The 22,681-nt window shown below is 49.6% G+C and overlaps 1 protein-coding gene across 7 annotated transcripts in view; it reads right to left on the minus strand.

Annotated features, from left to right (window-relative positions):
- Window positions 1-18,079, minus strand: part of Rnf213 (ring finger protein 213) — a 119,062-nt gene extending 100,983 nt beyond the window's left edge. For 4 of the 7 annotated variants that reach the window (XM_074044938.1, XM_074044936.1, XM_074044935.1 and 1 more), the window contains exon 1: window positions 17,959-18,079. The gene's annotated coding sequence lies outside the window, so the exon portion shown is untranslated. Of the gene's footprint in view, window positions 1-9,486; window positions 9,580-17,338; window positions 17,609-17,958 lie in introns of those variants that run through there. The other 3 variants (XM_074044934.1, XM_074044932.1, XM_074044931.1) reach the window with 3 other exon arrangements.
- Between the last annotated feature and the right edge of the window lie 4,602 nt (window positions 18,080-22,681).

Below are 22,681 nucleotides of genomic sequence, written 5' to 3' on the forward strand. Positions count from 1 at the left end.
ATCTGCCCCACGGGCGACCACAGGACAAGGGCTGGGTGAGTCACATAGGTACAGCTTTCACAGCACTAAAGCAATGTCAGCAGTAGGCTAAGACTGGATAGATAGATGAGGAGACGGGGCAATTGTTATTTTAATAAATGTTTAAGGGGCCAGACTCAGACACTGGAATAAGGAAATAAAACTAAAAATTCAGAGCAGCTAGCCCCACCCCCCCATCTCCTTTTAGATACTTATTTTTGGCAGCAATGGGGTTTGAACTCAGGGCCTCACACTCGCTGGGCAGGTGCTCTTAAGCTTGAGCCACTCCTCCAGCCCTTTTTTGTGTGCGTGATGGGTTTTTTCACAGGAGTGGGGGGCTTGGTTTTGAACCACCATCCTCCTGATCTCTGCCACTGGAGTAACTAGGATTCCAGGCATGGGCTGAGAACTGGGAGACTTATGGGGCTCCCTGCATCTGCCTTCCTCTTTGAGATGTTAACAAGCTGCAAGTCTCCTTAAGTGGGTAGAGAGAAAGACTCGTGGCAAAGGAAAATTCTAAAAGCCACCTCTGTCCCCTGTGATTTGGGTAGACCTAGGAACTGTCTTCATACTTTACAATAATACATAGCACCCAACTTGAGCACTCAGCACATTTACCTAATGGTTAGGGTGGCTAGACTTCTGATAATGCAAATTCCCATCCCAGGAAAGTACAAAGATCAGGTACTGAACCACCACCTGGAGTCTTTGCTCCCATTTCCTATGTGAGGAACAGGAAATGTTTCTCCCTCTTCCTTCTCCCCCCTCTCCAACGACTTCATCACGCTTTATCGTGTTGTACTGAAATAAATCCTTGCTAAAACTTCCACCTTGTGAGATACCTTGAAATGCTTTTCATGTGTGTGGATCTCAAGGACCTGGGATTTGGGGTAGAAACCGGGAAGCTATAGGAGCCCCACATTCTCCTCTGCTAAAAAAGCCACTAATAACAGGGGGTGGGGGAGTGGTGGTCATGCCTGCCCAAGCCAAGGTCAAGACAGGATGGGCTTCCAAGGCCACTCCAGTGGAGAATGGAGGCTAGGCTCCTAACCAGTGAGGCTGCGACCCCGTGAGTATTCCAAGGCACACTGGGAGTCCATCCAGAGAACTGCTGGAGCAGTGGCTGGAGCAGTGGGTAAGATCAGGGGCACAAGAGCCACCTTTCCTCTCCCTCATGGGATAGCAGAGGGATTAAGGGAAAGGGGGCAAGCGTAAGGAAACCTCACCCTATGAAAGACTGCTTAACTAACAATAAGCCTGAATACTCCTGGGCACAATAACACATTACTTACTTTTGTGCTATAGAAACAGTGCATAAAGAAACTCAAAAGTAATTCAATGAAGATCACCAAAGAGGAAAAACATGGAAAACAAAGAGGGTGTGGTAGCCAGGCTCAGTGGCTCATGCCTATGATTTTAGCTACTTGGGAGGATCAAGGTTGGAGGTCAGCCCCAGCAAATAGTTCTTGAGATCTCCATCTCCAAAATAACCAGAGCAAAATGGACTGGAGGTGTGGCTCCAGCAGTAGAGCACCTGCTTTGCAAGTGTGAAGCCATAAGCTCAAACACCAGTGCCACCAAAAAGAGAGAGAGTGAGTATGGGAAAGATTAAGACCCAAACCTGAGATAGGTTGACCTAGCCCGCCTGTTCTTTTGAGGTCAGAAGTCAGTCATGACCAGTTGGTATGGTTTATGGGGCTTGAGGCATACATGATTAAGAATGTCAAGTGGGTTGGAGTGTGACTCAAGCAGCAGAGCACCTGTCTAGCAAGTGTCAGCCCTGTGTTTAAACCCCAGTATCACAGAAAGAAAGGAGGGAAGAAAGAAGGGAGAGAGGGAGGGAGGGAGGAAGGAAGGAAGGAAGGAAGGAAGGAAGGAAGGTGGGTCCTGGAATGTCGGGAAACACCGAAACAGTGCGAATGCTGGAATTGCTGGAATGTCAAGACAACACCACGCACACCTGCCCAACCCCAGTGACCTTCCCGCTAACGTCCAGCACCGACCCCATCCTCCTTCCCAACCACCTTACCTGATGCCCACCCCGCTCCAGCCGCCCTTTCCCACCACAGGATGTTCAAAGTCCCCAGCCTGTAAGAGAGGCGTGCTCTCGCCCTGTCAGAGTGTCACGCTGATGGCCGAGGGCCCCTCTCAGGTCTCCTCTCCCTAATAAAGACCTGCTGCCTGTGAAGGCCGCAGATTCTTTTCTCATGTGTTTCTGTTTTCAGCTTCTTCACTTTCCTTTCATTTGGTGCTGACACCCGGGAGAGTTTCGAGGGGGGATGACTTTCTTGGGTTACCTCGTGGTAATCCTCATATGGTCAACAGTACACCCCATGGGGTCTCCGGTCTGGGTCTGGGCTTGATGTTGGCAATAATGGTGCTGATAGGTTTCGGTTCTTACTTCACCCTTAAGCTTCTGTTTTCCAGGGTCACGGTCCTGCCTCAAGTCTAGCCTGAATCCTCCTTCTGCCCCAACCTCCAATCAGCACGAACCATAAGATCCTAACCAATCAGATCATGCTGAGTCCCACTGAGGGGTATTTAAGCCCCTGCCCCTCTCTCCCTCTTTCTCTTGGCTCTCTTGGCTCTCTCCCTCTCCCACCCAGCAATAAAGAATCTCTTGGCCAGATCACTCCTCTCCACGTGGTCACCTTGGGGCCCACATTTCCAACATTTTGGTGCCATGACTCGGATGGAGGCTCCCCACTAAATCCTGGTGGGACCCCCATTCCGACTCACCCCACAACCACCCTAAGGACATAACTGGCCAGGACTCATCCTCCCAATCACCCTGCTTGCATCCAACACCGGACATTCTTTGGTGAGTCCACATACCCTTCTCGGGCTCTCTTTGCGGTCTCTCCCTTCAGTGTCTCCAGGGTTTTCAAACACTCCCCCTGTTTGGCCATCTCTGGGTGGCTCAGGCGGCAGAAGGATTCCCTCAGTTGTCGGGCTTGGATCCATTTTGTCGTGGGTCTCAGAGACCCCTCGTCAAAAAGCCTGGGCCCAGGTGACCCATAGCCCTTGGCCATTCGGCCCAGCACGCCACTAGAACTCAATGATGATTGATTTTTGTGGGCCTTGTGCTGTTGTCGGGTATTTGTGCTGCCCAGGGACGCTCCACAGTACATAATATCCTCCTCTCCCATTACGGGACCAGGTCCCACACAATGGGTGCCTCTACATCCTCTTTGCCATCTGACTCCCCATTGAGATGCCTCCTCAATAATTTAGACACCTTGGGTTTGACCCCAGACATAAAACCAAAAAATTTAATCTGCTTTTGCACTCAAATCTGGCCCACTTATCCTTTAGATAACCAAAATCACTGGCCCCTCTTCAGGTCTTTAGATCCAAACCTCTTACAGGATCTATATAACTATTGTGAGCGATTGGGACAATGGGGAGAGATTCCGTATGTTCAAGCCTTCTCATTCCTCTGTCTAAATCCGGCTCTCTGCACCACTTGCAAACCTAAACATGTACTCCTTGCTCTAAAGCCTTCAGCCTCAATCTCTGCTCTCTCTTCGGCCTTCAACCCAGCCGACAAGCCCCCTCCATACCGTCGGCAGGCTCCACACGATCCTCCCAATCCTCCTCTTCCCCAACCTACCCCACCATCTTTCAACCTGCCTCCACTTCCTGCTTCTTCACCCCCCTTCCACGCCGCCCTCTACCCCCACTTCCCCTTCTGCTCCAATTCCTCCCTCTTCCCCCACCTTCAGTCCTCCTGCCACTAGGTCGCGCACTCTTGCTGCCCAGCCTCCCCCCCCTTCCCTCCTAGCACCCCTTCGGGAGGTAGCCGGATCTGAGGGCATTGTTAGAGTTCGTGTCCCCTTTTCTATGCTCGATCTCTCCCAAATCGAAGCCCGCCTGGGCTCCTACACAACTGACCCCTCTGCCTATGTCAAACAAATTCAATATTTACTCCAGTCTTACAGCCTAACCTACCACGATATCTATCTTATTCTCTCTAACACCCTCTTGCCTGAGGAACGTAAAAGGGTTTGGGAACAGGCTCGCAGGTACGCAGATGAGGTCCATCAAACCAGTCCTGCTCACCCTGCTGGCGCCTGATCATGATCCCAACTGGGAATACAACACCCAGGCTGGACTTACTCTCCGAGACCAATTTGCCACCTGTCTCCTGGCAGGACTAAAACGCGCATCACAAAAGGCCATTAATTTTGAGAAACTCCAAGAAATCATCCAGGACAAAACAGAGAACCCCTCTACCTTCCTAGATAGATTGACCAGGGCCCTCCAACAATACACCAACATTGACCCAGAATCCACAGACGGTAAACAGCTCCTTATGACTTATTTTTTCTCCCAAAGTTACCCCAACATTAGGGCTAAACTAAAAAAACTCGATAGAGGGCCCCTGACTCCTCAGACCGAAGTGCTGGCGACTGCCTTCAAAGTGTTCCACTCCCGGGATGAAAAGGCAAAACACCAAAAATACCAGATGCCGGCTCAGGCTATGAGAGGCCCAAACCCTCAAACTAAATGGGGGAGTCACTGCCCACCAAACAGGAGCTCATTAGGCCCTTGTTTCAAATGTGGACAAGAGGGATACTGGGCCAATGTCTGCCCTAGTCCCAGGCTGCCGCCCCGGCCTTGTCCTAAATGCCATGCCCCTGGACATTGGGCGATTGATTGCTCTGGCTCCCGGTGGGGGGCCGGGTCGGCTTCTCGCTCCAGTCCTGACCACATAGGGCTGGCAACTGATGATTGAAGGGGCCTTGGGACTCCCCTCCCGGCAACTACCATCTCGTTTCTGGAGCCCAAAGTAAGCCTTCTGGTTGATGGGCCCCCCATCTGCCTCCTCCTGGACACCGGTGCCACCTTTTTGGTTCTGACAGAGTTTTGGGGGGCCACCAGCCCATCACAAACCCCTACTGTCGGGGTAGGGGAGCAAACTATTTTTCCCAGAAAGACCCCCATGCTTTCCTGCTCCTTTTCAGGTCATTCTTTTGCCCACCAGTTTCTAGTCATGCCCCAATGTCCCACCCCTTTACTGGGAAGAGATATTTTGACCAAATTTCGGGCCTCCATCTCATTTAACTTCTATCCCATTCCCCTTCTCGCCCTTATGGCTAGGCCAGCCCTTCTGATTCCACTAGCCAGACTCTTCCCTCAGGGGTGGACCCCAAGGTATGGGACATTAATACTCCCTCCCTGGGCACTTGTTCTCCCATTAAGATTCTCTTACAGGATCCCCATCGCTTTCCGTGCCAGCCTCAGTACCCCCTCCCTACTTTCAGCCTGCTGGGACTACAACCAATCATTAATGATTTACTCCAAAAGGGGCTCCTCAGACCTACCCACTCCCCATACAATGCCCCCATCCTAGCTGTAAAAATATCAAATGGCACCTACTGCCTCGTCCAGGATCTTAGATTCATTAATAATGCTGTTAAACCCATACATCCCCTCGTCCCTAAACCTTACACCATTCTCTCCTCTATTCCTGCCTCCTCCACTTACTTCTCGGTCCTTGACCTCAAGGATGCTTTTTTTACCATTCCCCTCTCCCCCGACTCACAGGACATTTTCGCTTTTACCTGGACGGACCCACACACACACCACTCACAACAGCTCACTTGGACCGTCCTCCCTCAGGGTTTTAGGGATAGCCCTCATCTATTTGGCCAGGCACTTGCTAATGATCTCAAAAACCTCCATCTCCCTAGGTCCACTCTCCTCCAATACGTGGATGATTTACTCTTGTGTAGCCCTTCTCTAGACATCTCTAAAACCAACACCACTTTACTCTTAAACTTTCTGGCGGACAAGGTATATCGGGCCTCTCTCCACAAAGCCCAACTTTCTCAATTAACAGTCACATACCTGGGAGTTCAATTGTCCCCTGACTCTAAGGCAATTACTCTGGACAGAAAACAGCTCATTCGGGAAATGCCGGCTCCCAAAACGAAGGAAGAAATTCTTTCCTTTTTGGGACTGGCTGGATACTTCTGGATCCGGATCCCCAACATTCCCTCCTGGCAGCCCCCTTATACGATGCCACTAAGGGAGACTCCTCTGAACCTTTACTTACCTTTATTGACACCCCTTTCCGACGCCTGCAGCAGGCACTCCTCCAGGCCCCAGCCCTCCACCTGCCGGACACCCAGAAACCATTCACCCTCTATGTCCATGAAAATAAAGGCCTAGCCTTGGGAGTTCTGGGTCAAGACAAGGGTCCAACATTTGCCCCAGTAGCATATTTATCTAAAAAACTTGACCCCACAGTCCAGGGATGGGCCCCCTGTCTACGGGCCTTATCAGCGGCCTATGTTTTAGTTCAGGAATCAAAGAAACTCACTTTCGGGGAGGCAATCACAGTCGTTTCTCCCCACCACCTGGCAGAACTTCTCACCTATAAGGGCTTAAGAACCCTTTCCCCTTGCCGGATCCTGTCGCTTCTTGTCTCCTTTCTCCATGACTCCTCCATTACCCTCCGTGCTTGCTCCTCCTTAAACCTTGCCACCCTCCTGCCGTGCCTACCCACTACTGCATCGAGACCCTGGAGGCCCTTTTTCCCCTGCCCTTCACACATCCAGGAAGGGCCCCTACAGGGCTCCACCTACACCTGGTTCACCAATAGCAGCTCATATGTGGAGGAGGGTGTACTGAGAGCAGGTTATGCTATAGGATCCTTAACCCAGACCATCGAGGCCCAGCCCCTCCCTCCCAGTACCACCAATCAGCAGGCTGAACTGTCTGCAGTTACAAGGGCTTTTGAGCTGGCGGCTGGCCATTCTCTCACTCTATACACTGACTCTAAATACGTCTTCCACATCCTCTTCTCCCACTCAGCTATCTGGAAGGAAAGGGGACTATTAACCACAGAGGGACCTCTGTCACCAACTCCACCTTCATTACCAACCTTCTCTGGGCCTCTCTCCTTCCTTCTAAGAATGGAATCACCCACTGCCGGTCCCACCAAACGGCTTCATCACCCATTACTAGGGCGGTTCTAAGGCAGATCAGGCTGCCCCACAGGCGGCAGGGGAGATCTACTCCACTCTGGCTCTCGCACAACCTCAGAACCAGACTCCTGAACTGGCCCATGAGTCACTCCCTAGACCCGTCCTCCTTTCGTAGCTACACTCCATCTTCCACACTAGCACTCAAAATCTCACTTTTCTTAAACTCATTCTTCCCCCTTACCCCAGAAGACTCCCACTATCTACACCTCACCTCCGCATGTCCCACTTGTCAGAGGACTAACCCACACACCCCTTTGAGGCCTGGCCCATTCCCTACCCACCAGGCCAGGGGACACATCCGGGGGGCGGATTGGCAGGTAGACTTTACAAATATGCCCAGAGTGAAGAGACACAAGTACCTTCTGGTTCTGGTAGACACTTTCTCGGGATGGGTGGAGGCCTTCCCAACCTCCAATAAGAGGGCTACAACTGTGGCATCTATTATTGTAACCCACATCATTCCTCGGTTTGGGATGCCTATCTCCTTCCAATCAGATAATGGCCCAGAGTTCACGTCCCAGGTGACCCAAACAATTATCAAGGCCCTTAATATCCCATGGCATTTCCATATCCCTTACCACCCCTCCTCATCAGGGAAGGTAGAACGCTCCAACCGTGCACTAAAGGAGGTTCTCACCAAACTCACCTTAGAACTACACCTAGACTGGGTTCAACTCCTTCCAATAGCCCCTTCCACCTACAGGTGCTCCCACGGAAACCCACGCAAATACCCCCTTTTGAGTTAATGTTCGGTCGCCCAGCTCTGCCTCCAGGAATCACCTCCTCCCCGGTCCCCTCCTGGGGCACCTCACCTTTCCTCTTCTCTCCTTCATTCGAACCCAATTATGGCGACACCGTGACACCTTATCTCCGGACCCTTCACGCACTCATCTCTTTCCCTTTAAACCCAGGGGACTGGGTCTATTTTTCTCCCCCTTTCCCCGAGAAGAAACCCCTCACCCCAAAATGGAAGGGGCCCCTTAAAATCATCCTCTGTACTCCTACCGCAGCCCGATTAGAAGGGACTCCAGGAAAACTAACATCTTGGATTCATATTTCCAGGCTAAAGCCAGCCAGGCCCCCTGGAGACAACTGGCAGAGCGATCCCAGCGACCCTTCGCCTTCACCCCCCCCCCGCCGCCTTCATTTGCACCCCTTCCCTGGAGACCCCTTGAAACTTCACATCTCTCGGGTTCATGTTCCCTCCCCAGCCCCCAAGGATGTGCCTTGACTCTCTTTTTTTATTCTCGGTCCTCACCCTCCTCTCCATGAGTGGGCAGGCTAACGCCGGAGGGTACTTTTGGAGGTTTAGGATACGGGAGACCTACACTGTCTCACAAACCTCTACCACCAGTCTGGTGGGCACCGGAGACTGCCCTCCTAAGGGGTGCCAGACCCCTCTCTCAATCCCCTTCAAATCCAGGAGTGATAGCGACTTTGGATGCCATTGTCCTTTCTTCTCCCAGACTAAGTACTACTGCAAGAAGGGGGCACCATGTACCCAGGAATATGGGGACTGTCCCTATTGGTCCTGTAACATCTACCAGGTACTGAATTTAAGGGGCCCAGACAATGAATTCTCCCTTTATAGGGGACAAAATGGGACCGTCGTGGCCCACACCCCCAACCCATGGGACAACAGATGGGCTCGGGGTGAAATGACAGCCCTCTATGCTGGGTGCACTGCCTCCAAGCCCTCAGCTCACATTAGGATTTCCAGGGAGCTCACCCTTCCAATCCCTACTCAAAAGGAGGTGACTTCGGAGGTCCTCCAGTCGGAACAAAGCCTACAACAGGCCCTTCAACAATCCTCCACCCCTACCTGGCTCCAACTGTTCCAGGCTTCACTCCAACTCATGAACCTCACCACATCCAGTAGTGTCATTGACTGCTTTCTTTGTGCCTCCCTCCAGCGTCCTCTGCTGGCTGCAGTTCCCATTAACACTTCGTCTTCTATCAAGGCTCCCCCTGCCTTATGAAACTCCTCATGCGCGCCTCCCTTGCCATCGGTACCTCTATGGGCACCTGACTCTACACAAGTTCCCCTTCCTACACACACCTGTTATACCCCGCTCTCGACATCTCGGTCCAACTTTTCTCTCTCCTGTCATATCAACGTCACAGTTACAGCACAATTGGCGTCTCCCTCGGGGCTATATTTCTGGTGCCACGACACCCTACACTCCTGCATAACCCAAACTACCCCCGGGCCCTGCATACTGGCAATCATAGTTCCCCAACTTACTCTTTATGGGGAAGCTGAATTCTCCCTCCTATTTGGTGCTTGACCAAAGCACGCTGACTTCTTGCCCGTTATGGTGGGTATAAGTTTGGCAACCTCCGTTGCCACTGTAGGCTTCGCGGGGGGAGCTCTTGGCCATAGTGTTATTTCAGCAAGGGACTTTGAGGAGCGCTTACAGATCACCCTTGAGTCCACCTCGGCCTCACTGGCCTCCCTTCAGCGTCAGCTCACCTCTCTAGCTCAGGTGGCCTTCCGAAATCGTAGGGCCCTGGACCTCTTAACGGCCGAAAAGGGGGCACCTGTTTCTTCCTCTGGGAGGAATGTTGCTATTATGTCAATGAGTCCAGAACTGTGGAACAAAATGTCAACAGGTTAACAGACTTGGCTGAGGACCTCCTAAGGAGACCCAGTAAAAACACCTTAACCGACCTAAGCTCTCCTCTTGTCACCTGGCTCCTTTGCTTATGCTCATTGCTCTCTGCGCCCTCCTACCCTGCTTACTCCAGTTTCTCAGATCTCAGGTGAACAGAATCTCTAACCAAACTCAACCAGCTTCTCCTTCAGGGATATCACCCCCTCATAGCTCAGCCGGAGGACACCCCCGAGGAACCCAACGGGACACTGGACTGTGAGCCACTTCAATCCCTTACAAGGCGCCTACTGCAGTTTCTTGATTCTCTACGTGAGGACAGCTGGCTAATACCTGCCATACGAGGCCCAGAGGAGTGGCTGGAGACCATTTACGGTCTATGGCTACAGGGAACCTTTATCGAATTCAGGGAGGAGGAAATTTTCACCTTTGGAGCCTGGGTGTATGCCGTTATGAGACTCACTACCCGACGCCATCTGCCAACTGACCCTCCCCTCCCCTACGCCGCCCCTCGCCAGCTCGAAGAAGCCAGAGCGAACACAACGCCCCCTTCCTTAACAAACAAAAAAGGAGGAATGTTGGCAATAATGGCGCTGATAGGTTTCGGTTCTTACTGCACCCTTAAGCTCCTGTTTTCCAGGGTCACAGTCCTGCCTCAAGTCTAGCTTGAACCCTCCTTCTGCCCCAACCTCCCCCTCCCCCCCCTCTCTCTCTCCCTCTCTCTCGGCTCTCTTGGCCCTCTCCCACCCGGCAATAAAAAATCTCTTGGCCAGATCACTCCTCTCCACGTGGTCATTTTGGGGCCCACATTTCCAACACTTGATAAGGACACACTAGGGCCAAGAAGTGCCTAAATTCCCACGAGGGGCACGGCCAGTGCCCACCTCCATCCCCAAAACTGCCCGACCTCTCTCCTAACCTCTGTCTCTCTCCCTTCTTTCCCACCTCACCATCTTCTCTATGACCCTAACACTACTGTATTTTCTGCTGAGCCTCCCACCATACTGACAGTTCTTTTGGGCACAGATTGGGGCAACTGCTCCTTCTGACTGGACTTGAGCCCCCAAAATATTGTTAGCTGCTTTTTTCTACCTAAGAGCCACACCACTCTGGGGCCTGAGCTTTTGGTTATCATACATCCTTAACTCCCCGTTCCTCTGCGACCACCTGCAGGGCCCTCCACCGATTCCACTCTGAAGTTAACACCAGCTCCGATTTCTACAGCTATGGGTAAGACCTGGCCTCTCCAGCTAGCGCTCCGTGCGTCTCGGTGTGCTGGACCTGGCCATTCCTGCCTTCAGCATCCCTATCTCTCCCTCTCACCTTCCAGCCCCTAGCTACATAGGTTGGAGACCTCTATGACCCCAGATTGTTTTTCCGGTTTTGCAAGTTTTCTCCTAGGGAAAACTTCCTAACCTCAGCCATGGGTATTAACCACTCAAAGATTTCCTCTGACTCACCCCTGGGGTGTCTTTTATACAATCTTAACAAATTGGACCTAGGGCAATCTAAAACCAGAAAACCTTATCAATTTTCCTACAAAAATTTGACCTCAATACAAATTAGATAATTCCTCTAAATGGCCCAAATTTAAAACTTTTAATCCCAATGTCCTCCGAGATCTTAACTTTATTGTGGCAAGAGTTCTCTTATCGTCAGCCTTTCTTTTATCTCAAATATGACCCTCCCTTTGTTCAAACTGCTGGAGCTTGTAGGTTTGACTCCAGCTCTCCGCTGTTACAGCCTGAAACGCAAAAGACAGCAGCATCTCTTCCCAGGTTCACACTCTTGGCCCCAAATGAAGGCTGGAGTCTTCCTCCCTATCCCACTGCCTCTCTTTTTCACCACTCTCCTACCCTTTCCTTTCTTTGACAGCTCCCTCAGAGACCATCTTCCATTACTGGATTTCCACCCAACACATCCAGCCATTAAAAACGTCCTCCTCTGACTTCAACCCAACTCTATGTCATCCTTTCTTTCCTTTTTTCTCATTTCACAATATATAAATAATATGTAACTTTAAAACTCTTCTAACTCTGTCTCAGTCATAATGGAGGTTGCTTTCACCCCTGCTACTCCATGTCCAGCCCCTGTCTCCTCTCCTGGACTGGCCATCCAGGTGAGGACAACAGAGACAGAAATGGGCAGGGAGAAAAGGAAAGAAAAGTCCTGCTCAAGTCACATTGTCAGTTCTTTCAGCATCCTGAGTGACTCACATGGTCCCAGGACTACAAACATAAAATCAACTGGAAATCTAAATGACATGTGGTCAATGACTGGAGGTCCTTTTCTGTCCTGACCTCCTGGTCTCCCACCTAAAAACTAAGCCTCTAAGTCTGCCTAAACACTCTACTAAGTGTTGCTTTTGAGGTGGGCAGTTTTCCCCTTGCAGACATGTCAAGACCAGGAGGGGGATCAGGTCATATCCAGGTCACTGCAGGTGGCGACCTTGGGCTGCCCTGTTTGCTCTCCTGGCCAAGGCACCATGCAGTTGGGATGATGGACCCACGACCTCAGCCTCGTGTGAGCACAGGCTGGAGAAACCAATGACAGAGGTTCAATTCTCTGCCTAAAATGCCCCACGTATTTAAAATTAAAACTTCAGGTTTCTAGGTTATGGCATTAGCTGAAAGTTCTGCTACAGATTCAATAAGGCATTGGGATTTTTTTCATTAGACCCCTTACCTAAAATTAACTCTTGAGGGGCTGATTCACTCTACCTTTTCAATGGAGATGTGATCCTTTTCACCTTGCACTCTGCCCTTTTCCCCAGCCTGTCATACAAATTCTAATTTTAAAACAAATTTTTTAGTATAAAATAAGACAGACCTGTAAACCCCCTCGTGCATCCTGCATCCTAAGTCCTGACAAGGATATTGGATGCTAACACTACACCAAGACTAGGCTCCCTAAATTTACTTTAAAGATTTGGCTTATAACAAAGTTTCTGTAGCCCAAGTTAAGCTATTATTAAAAATTATTTAAAAACACCCTCTAGAGATAAATTTAAAGCCTTCAATATCTAAAAATACACTTGAAAGTAATGAAATTGTTTTGTTTCATTGTGTAAATTTTGTGCATGGCTATTGTATGATTAACTTATTAGAGACAAAAATCTCATTGGAGACTAAGACTGACTCAAAACACTTTCCTAGAATTGACTCTTGCCTCAGCTGTTAAGCTGCCCCATTGAGTCCTAAAAGAACAGAATGGGACACTTCTCAATCTGCTCCTAAAAATTTTTAAAAATAATTAATCAATATACTTGCGGACACCTAGTTAATTTTTACATGTTCTTGAGCTCTTGAATCTACGTGCTTAAATTGACATTTATGGTATGCTTCATTTAAAACGTTTTTTTAATATGCATGTGTTTAAACATCTTTAGGATGACTCTTATTAAGGCTTCTGGTTCTCTTCCCTCCCCCACCTCTTCTGTTACTTTTAAGAAAAACCAGTTTTTCAAAGATTATGTCAATCAGAGCTAACAAAATTACAGACATTATTTTGTGGGCACAAACCTTAACTTGTTTCATTTTGTCATAAGTGTAATTTACATTTAATTCTTTTATAATTAGATTAACAAATGGTGTCTTTATAAGTTACTTACTATATAAAAACAGCTTAAAATTGCCTTTCCATATGGGTGTATATAATAAAAACATTAAGGCTAATTAAAAAAACAATTTTATTTAAATTTAAAAATTTTTTTAAAGTTATTTTAAAATACAAGTTACAAAGTCAACAAGGAGAAAGGATACAGATAGGTATTGAGTGTATGTTTAGGGAAAAGTTAAAGTGAAAGAAGAATGCTTTTGGATGAAAAACGATTTCGTAAAGAAGAGTTTGTCCTAAAGATCGTTCCAAATATGGACAGGAGGGATAAGGACAAACCATCAGAGGGATCAGACTGTTATATGAAGGTTCTGAGTGTTAAAAATGTATAGTAAAAGCTTCGGTGTGTGATAAAGTTGAAGTTGACTATAATCTAAGAGTTGCCTAAAAGATTTTCTAGGGTCACGTCAAACTAAAGTCTAAAATTCTATGTCCACAAAATAACAAGGCTATCTTAATATTATTCTGCTCTGAATAACATCTGCAAAAAACCATTATTTGGAAAGATTCTGTCAAAGTAATTACTTGTGTTTTCTGTTGATCTTGTCAAGCTTTAGTACTACTAAATCAGAGTTCATTTACGTATTTGCTCATGTGTTTTAAATGACCACCTTGTAACTGTTCTGTGTCTAGACTTTTTCTAGATATGGTACATTTACAAAGTTAAAAGTGTCCGTTTATGTAAAATGATGAGCTAAAGCTCTCTTTTATCTAAAAGCGTTACTCTAAACCTTTGACGTAAAAATGCTTAATGAAACTTGACAGGTGTGCTGTTTGTAATCAGTAACATTCAGAAAAACCTTGCCATTTGGGCAATCCTGCTACTTAATACCTGGCCTGTATTAGTTTTCATCAAGTGTTCTGTATGTGGATGAAATGTACATCAAAAATAAGGCTATTTGGGATCACAGGCCTTGGCCCCCTACCTTGAAGACCTGTAACGATGCTAGACTTTTGCAAGCTTGTGTCCACGTGTTCCTAATTGTCACAGGAGCATTGGTGGTGCTGTTTTAATATTATCAGTCATAATTATTTTCCTAAAAATACAGTCTGCAATAGAAATAACTAAATGTCTGACAATTCCCAAACTACTTTTCAGTATTTTAACCATGGCTATTCTAAGTCTTTTCATGCTCAGACTGGGTCCTTCTTCAGAGCATTTGCAATTACCCAGTACCTATTTTCAATTGAGTCAGTCTTCTAAATATTTACTTTTGTTGGCTTTTTTCAAAACCTTTAACTGTTGTCTGCTGACATTCTGCAGCATTTTTAAGTTGTCAGGATATCATCTATAGTCCAGACAGAACTAAAAGTGGATGCCAGGTAAGCCCACTTGTTCTAAACCTCTTTTGTTGCTTATAATTTAGCAAATGGGTCTTAACTAGCACTGATTCCCACCTAACCTGCCCAAAGCTTCCCCTGCAATGCTGAGAACATCCAGGAAAAGCTTTCCTGCACCAAGGGATTCTCATTAACCAGAGTGACAAAATGTTTAGACTCTTCAGAGACAGTTTGGAGACAAGAGGGGAAAACTGCCACAATCTGGATGGACTCACCTGTGCCAGACCTCACAAAAGTTACTAAAGCCGACAGGTTTTAAAGACGTGATTTTACACAGGGCTACTGGACATTCAAGCCCTTGCAGGCGCCTCTGACAGAAGGCAAACTTGTATTTTTGGCTGAGGCCTTCCATTTAAGTAAAAAATCATTTTTGCTGGCTCCAAACTTATTTTTTTAGTAATCCATGCTCACGGAGTTTTTTTCCCTTAGGCGGTCTATTTAACTGGGAGCACTCTGACTTTTACTCCCTCTGTATTCTACTTGATAAAGTGTCTCTAGTTTTAGGCTTAAACTGCTTTTACAGAACCCCGTCCAGGTAACAACTCTGGAACCTCTTCCAAAAGACTGAGGTAACGATCAACCAGGCCACACCTGTGACTGGGACCGTTTACTGTGCATACCTTTGTCCCCTGCCCCCAGTTCTTTTGTCTACTTAAACCTATGGCCAAGGTCTGTACCAAGCTCCCTTGGTTTTCCCTCTCATGCTGATAACCAGTGGCTCACGAGTATTTAACCGAATGTCTCACTTCATCTCCCGAAGACTGCATTCCTTTATACAGGTTGCCACTCAAAACCTTGTCCAAAGAATGCTGGTTTGTGTCAATGCTGCTTTTATGTCAGTCAGTCCAGGATTGTTCATGGTGCTGCTAAGAGACTTCAGGAACGTGCTGTCAGTCTCCACTAATGAACAACAGACAGCTGGGAACATGGTCTCCCTGGGCTAAGTGGATGCCATGGGTCCCCTCTGCTGGGTCCCCTTTTTTCCCATTGTGACCTTGTCTTCAGAACAGGAGGGGATTAGATCTCATCACAGCTAACACGCTCACAGCCTACTAGTATTCTTTCCTCCTGTCCCCACGGCTCATCCCGCTGGCAGTCCCTCTCACCCTTGTTTATCTGGTATAATGTTCCTCCCATGCCTCATTCATATCATCCAAAAATTTTTACAAGAACATATTACCACCACTTCTTGGGCCACCTTGGGAGCAGGTCAAGGCCATCATGCTTCTACAAACTGTCCAGGCTCGAGAACCCCCTCACATCATCCCTAGCTAGCAGGAAATAGCCAGAAGACAGGCGGCTACTGAAGGCGTGCTCTTGCCCCTCTGAGAGTGTTACTCTGATGGCCGGGAGTCCCTCTCGGGTCTCCTCTCCCCTAATAAAGACCTGCTGCTTGTGAAGGTCGCAGATTCTTCGTGTGTTTCTGTTTTCAGCTTCTTCACTTTCCTTTCAGAAGGAAGGGGAAGCAGAGGGAAAGGGGAGGGGAACGGAAGGGGAAGGAAAGAAAAGGAATAAAGAAAAAAAACTACAAGTGGCCTGAACAAAGGAACTTGGGCAAAGACTCCGGTTCTACAGAGTTGTAAGCACAGACCGCAAGACTTCATCTGTGTCTCTCCCACCTACACCGTGGGTGCATTCTGTTCTGGCTTTCTAATGAAACTGCTTAAGTCTCAAGTCTGACTCAAGTCCTTAAGTTCTTTTCAGTTCTTTTCTGCAATGCTGCTGAGGGCTCTGGAGCGCTTGAATAGAGTCCCCTCCTCCCCATGCAGGACATCCTCACTCCATTGGTCACTGGGTACTCCCACGGGGCCTCAGTGTCCACTAGACTGTGAGCTCTCTGAGCAGGGCTGGGGGGTGGAAGTGGGAAGACCTGGTTTGTGCAGTCCTTGGTTTCATCTGCCAAGCCCTGGCCCTCTCTACATGCCCCCCCACCCCCAGCCAACCACCCCCAAGGTCTGGGCAAACTCACTCAAACACCTTCAATGGCTCCCCACCACTTAGGTCCCTTTCTTTTCACTGTAAGGTATCATCCCACCCTTCCAGATTCTTTGGACAATGAATTAAATCGACATAAAACATTAACAGGAGAAAAACTATACATATTTAATTACATACATATGCAGTCCCCCATAAATAGGGATGGAAGATGTGTCAGGCCGCTTGAAGGTTCTACTGCACAGCGGAGCTTCACAAAGCAACAGGGGTATGGGGTGAGGGGGAGAGTTTCCTGCTTAATAAAGGTTGTATTGGGATGCAGATAAGGCTTCTTAGGACAAAACAGCTGTCTGGGAACAGCCCTCTTTCTTTATTAATGTAGATTCTTTATCAAGGTAAATTTCTTTTACAAAGGGACTTTTCAGAGGATACCCAGCTGTAAGTAAGCCGGAGTCTATTTTGGGGTGGCATATTCTGTCTCCTACAGTTACATTTAGGGATGGTATCCTGAGCCTCAACACCAGGGAAGTTCTGTGCTCCAGTCTCCTCTTCCCCACAGTCAGACAGGGCTCGGGAAACACTCCGGACAGCGTCCATACTGTTTCCTGTCTGCCCTGGAGTGAGCCTCAGGAACCAACATTGTCCTATTCAGTCAGCCTCTGGCCCTTCCAAGCCCTCTCTCCCCCTGGCCACAGACCCAAGAGCCAACCCCCCTTCCAACCACCACCAAAGAAAAGCAGACCGATCAGGACGGGGGGGTCACGGCGTTGGCACCTGCTCATCCCCACCGGCACCTACAGCCACCGCGGGGGAGGGGCTCACCCTGGCCTTGAACTTGACCTGGGAAGCTGGGAGGCCGCTGCGCTCGGGCGTTTGCGGGCTGGCTGGTAAAAGTTACTGTAGTTGCAATTAGAGAAGCGAAGGATGCCGGCGCGGAACTTCAGGACCCAGGTCTGGCGGTCCAGGTCCGCTATCCGCCTGCGCCCTGAGAATGTTACGGGGACCCCCGGAAAGCCCTGCTGCCCGCCGCCCGCAGCCCCCTACACAGCCCGGCTGGGAGCAGGGCCGGGCCGGGCCGCAGGGCGGAGCTGGACCCGGACCCGGCAGCGAAACCGAAACCTGGAGCCGGCAGGAAGAGGCGGCGTCCCGCCAGAACGCACGCGCCGCGCGCGGGACGCGTCGCCAGGGGGCCTCGCATCGCGACCCGGGGACCCTCGCCGCGGAACCATGCTGCCCACCTGGGCTCGTACCCGGCGACCCCGCACCGTGGGCCCCGCGTCCCCAGCCCTGGGTTGGTGGGAGGTGGGGGCCTGCACGACCGTGAGACCCGCACCCTGGCCAGCGGCCCGTGGACCCTGGGCCCCGCATCCTCGCCCTGGAGACCCTCGACCCGTGACACCTGTATCCCGCCTCCCCGCACCCTGCCCGGCGGGACCCCGCACCTCGAGCCCCGCGCACCGGTCCGTCGCCTGCTCGCTTGGCACCTGCAATGCTCGGCGCCCACGCTGCGAGGCCCGCGCGCTTTCTACCCCAGGTCACGTGGCCCGCGGCCCCGCCCCTCCGCGGTCCTTGCTGGTCGCTGGGCCCGTGAGGGCGTGGCCGGAATCCCCACCCCTACCCCGTGGCGCCTGCGGTGGATTTGGCGCCCACTGAGGTCACCATCCCTGTCCCCCGGTCGCGTCTACTGCCCTGCGCCGCGTGCGCAGAGGGGCCCCGATTCCGGCTGGACCTAGGTCCGCATTGCGGTCTCTGGGGACAGTCCCCACCCCCCGGCCAGGGCGGGGGAAGGCTGGAAAGACCCTGAGTGTGAAAGGAAAGTGAAGAAGCGGAAAAGAGACGCACTGAGAAAGAATCTGCGGCCTTCACAGGCAGCAGGTCTTTATTAGGGAGAGGAGACCTGAGAGGGGCCCTCGGCCATCAGCGTGACACTCTGACAGGGCGAGAGCACGCCTCTCTTACAGGCTGGGGACTTTGAACATCCTGTGGTGGGAAAGGGCGGCTGGAGCGGGGTGGGCATCAGGTAAGGTGGTTGGGAAGGAGGATGGGGTCGGTGCTGGACGTTAGCGGGAAGGTCACTGGGGGTGGGCAGGTGTGCATGGTGTTGTCTTGACATTCCAGCACTTCCAGCATTCGCACTGTTTCGGTGTCTCCCGACATTCCAGCACTGAGGAGGCAAGTACAAGCTCAGGGCGCCTAACACCTTGGGCAGTGTCTGTGACCACTCAGAGCCAGCGGCCAGCGGTGAAGGGACATAGAAGACACGAGAAGGGTAGCGCCACCGAGCTTCAGGACAGTGGGTTGCAAAGTGGACTTCACCATCTAATGTAATGTGTGGGGGGGAGTGTAATGCCAATTGGGTGACCACCACCACAGAAAGCAGAGGACACTATTAATGGAGATGGCCCTGTGAGCTCTGTGCCTCAGTTTCCTCATCTTACAGGCTCACAGACTCCCTCCTTAGGGCAGTTGGAGGGCTAAAATGTGTTCCAGGCCCTGAAGGCTGTTGATGTAAACCATTTCACTTAACCTTGCTGGCTGCTCCCTCCCAGCTCAGTCTGAGAGCCTGGGGTGACCACTTGGGTCTTGAAAACAGAGTTAATTTGTGGCTCGAGAAAAAGGAAGCTCCAGGCTGGATTATCAGGCTACCTTCTCTAAACAGGCTTCCTGGTCCAGCCTGACCAGGCTCATCGGCACAGGGGTGCTGGGCTGGAACATGGGTTTACAGATGGGAATTTTGCAAAAGAAGCCCAGGTACAGCAAGGGCTGTCTCATCCTCCTTTCTGGGTACTGAGTGTGTGCTTGTGCTCAGACTAGGTTCACCTGTTTTTGACAGGTGCAGACACAGGTCTCAAGGTGTTCCAAGTAGGCACAGGTGCCAGAGTGTGTCCACCACTAAAAGCAGAGGGCCTGGTGGCAAGTAGTACCATCAACAGGGCAGCTGCACCACACAGAAGTTTCCCGTTTGAGGAACCAAGTCAGAGACATACAACACGCTCAACAAAGACAGGACAAAGGCAAATGGACAGGCCTGTGTCCAATGCACGAACTATAGGTATTGAAATACACGCACTCAGAATTCAATAGAGGTACCTGCATGCCGTGTGTAACGCAGCACTGTTCACAATAGCCAAGCCATGGAATCAGCTTAGGTGCCCATCAACGGAAGAACAGCTAAAGAGAAGTTGATTTATATACACAATGGAATAGTATTCAGCCGTGAAGAAAAATGAACTGGTTAAGCAAAATAAGCCAAACTCAAAAAGACAAATATTGAATGTTTTCTTTCAGATGGAGAATCTAGACCTAACAACAAAACAGAAATACGGACAGGGATATAAAAGGAAGTCTGTTTGGAAAGAGGTTTAGTAGGATGAATGTAATCTTTGTACAATTAATAAATACTAACTTATTTTCCATAAATGCATGTAAAATCTTTTTAAAAGAAACATGCCTATAGTTTTAAAAAAATATTTTATTAGCATATATTAGTTGTACAGTGAGGTTTCACTGTGACATTTGCCTAAGTATTTTTTGTTTGTTTTTGGCTGTACTGGGGTTTGAACTCAGGGCCTCATGCTTGTCAGGCAGGCGCTCTACCACTTAAACCACTTCTCCAGCCCTACAATGTGTCTTGATTAGATTTACTTCCTCCATTATTCTCCCTCATCCTCCTTCCCTCCCATGCATATAATTTTTAAAGTTACAAATTAGTATAAAATATACACGGGATCTAATAGAAAATCAGACAGAGAAGAACGAAATGCAGGGCCCATGGCAGGGGTAGTTGGCTTTTCAGGGCTGAGCCTGAAGCAGGAATGAACTTGGAGCCAGAGGGTGACAGGAATGGGGATGAGGAGAGACAGGAAGCTAGAGGATATGGTGAAGGGCCTCACCCCTGGGCACTTTGGCAGGAGTCTGGCACTGCCTTCCTCTCGGGAAGGAAGGCACCATAGTCACAAAGGACCCTGGAATTTCCATTTGGAAAGAAGACCCACGACTCTCAGCCACATTGGGCCACCCAGCTAAGCACCTGATCTCATAGTTCATCGTCCTTGTCATTGCACCTCCTAACTCACCAAAAGAGGTTTTGCTTGGCTTAGACCAGACTGCATGCTTCAGATATTTCTGAGACTGGAAGGGCTGAGCCCAGCCCAGCTGACTCCCTTGTAGAGGCCTGGCATAGGCCATCTCTGTCCTGTTATCATTCGAAACTTCTTTGACCTTCTTGTGGCTACCTCCAATATTAATAGAATGGATTGCAGCTGACCCCAAAGACACCTCCAGCTGTGACTTAGCTCCTCTCCTGCCTGTCACCTTCTGGTGGCTCTGCTATAGAGCTGTCTTGGGTTATGGAAGCCTGTGCTCTGCCAGCACTGGGCCAACAGAGAAGCACTTTGCTAAGTGTGTGGGGGAGGAGAGTGAAGATGCCAGTCGCTGAGAACAAGGGGGCCTTGTGAGGAAAAGTGGAAGCCCTGGAGCTCAATTATTCAGCCCTGAGGCCGCAAAGCTCTGTGGCCTGCTGTGACTCAGGTCTCTCTGCCTGTTGTCTCCCAGACTCAGCCATCTCAAAGCAGGGCTTGTTTAACCAGGCAGGGTGACTAGAACCCTCACATCTATTCCAGAGCCGCATAAATGGGAACTGCAATCCAAGGAGGGCCTGAGGTCCCGGCTTTGATGGCATCCATTCGCCAATCTGCCTTCAGATCTTTGAACTTTGAGGTACAAATAGGTCGGAGCTAAGTGTGGCTGGTAAGAGCCAGCTGTTTTCTGGGCCTGAACATCTCAGCATAGGCATCATACTCCTTTGGCCCTGTGGGGTGACAAATATCCTGGGCAGTTGTTGCCCGGATTAAAACAGCCCAGGCCACTAGATCCTGCATCGGCCTTGGATGAGTTAACCACTGCAGGCTTTAGACCTGCATAGACAGAAGAATAAACTGGAGCCAGGACAGGTGGCAGCTCTTGGGAGACTTCCCTTGGCCATCACCAGGCCCCTCTCACAGCACTGGAATCTTCATTTTCCTGCTGTCTTTGGGCTTAGTTTGCTCCTTAGTGTCACAGTTTGGACTTGACAGGTTCCCTCCCTTCCTCCTCCTCTTTTCCCAAGTCAGCGCCTGGATCAATACATCTTCTTAGAGGGAGAATTTCATGCAATGACCTCTGTCGTTTTGTGGTTGGAAGAGTTGACTAGGCCCTTCACCACTTTGTTGGATGTGATGCAAGAGCCTTACTCAAAAGGCCGTCAGTGACTGTCTTAGGAAGACAGGAAGAACTATGGTTTCTTTCCTATTTAGGGAGGCAGAAAGTGTCATGTGGAAGAATGTAACTATGTAACTGACGTTACAAATGGCTGCCTGGGTTCTTTTGCTTTATCTGGACAGAAGTCAGAAATAAGGAAGGAGCAGATCTTTTTTTCTTTTTTTTTTGGTGGTACCGGGATTTGAACTCAGGGCCACATAATTCCTAGGCAGGTACTCTACCACTTGAGCCACTCCTCTGGTCCTCTGCCACCCTTTGGAATGAACCTGTTGCCTGCATTCTGGCCCCAGCAGCTCCTGATCTGATCTCTCTGATAATAGATGATTTAAGCTGTTCTAGAATTTGGTTCAAGGAGACTCTGTGAGACACTGTGTTTAGTGTCTGGCTTCTTTCCTTTTGCAAATGTTTCTGAGACTCCTATACACTGCTGCCCAGGCCCCATTTTGTTTCCTTTTCTTGCTGTGCTCGCTGGGATGGGTGTACAGGATACTTCTGTTCCCCTGCTGATGGACATGTGGTTTGCTTCCGGATTTTTGTTTTCGCAGTGCTGGGAATCAAACTCAAGACCGCATGCGTGCGAGGGGAGCACTGTACCACTGAGCTCCATCCCCAGCCCTTCCAGGTTTTCACTGTTATGGATAAAGGAACTAAGAATACTTGTGTGTGCAGGTTTTTGTGAGATGTACATTTTCATTTCCCTTGGGTAACTAGCTACTTAGGAGTGGATTTGCGGGACATAAGAGTGTATTCAACTTTATAGAAAGCCATCAGAATGTCCCGTTTTACATGCCCACAGAAACTGAGGAGGGTCAGCTGCACCCGTGCTTAACATTGTCAATCTTAAGTTTGTCACTTCCTTTGGTTTTGCAGTAGAATCTCATTGTGGTTTTTTAACTTGCATTTCCC

The sequence above is a fragment of the Castor canadensis genome, chromosome 11, assembly GCF_047511655.1.
Source record: "Castor canadensis chromosome 11, mCasCan1.hap1v2, whole genome shotgun sequence".
Classification (NCBI taxonomy): Eukaryota; Metazoa; Chordata; class Mammalia; order Rodentia; family Castoridae; genus Castor; species Castor canadensis.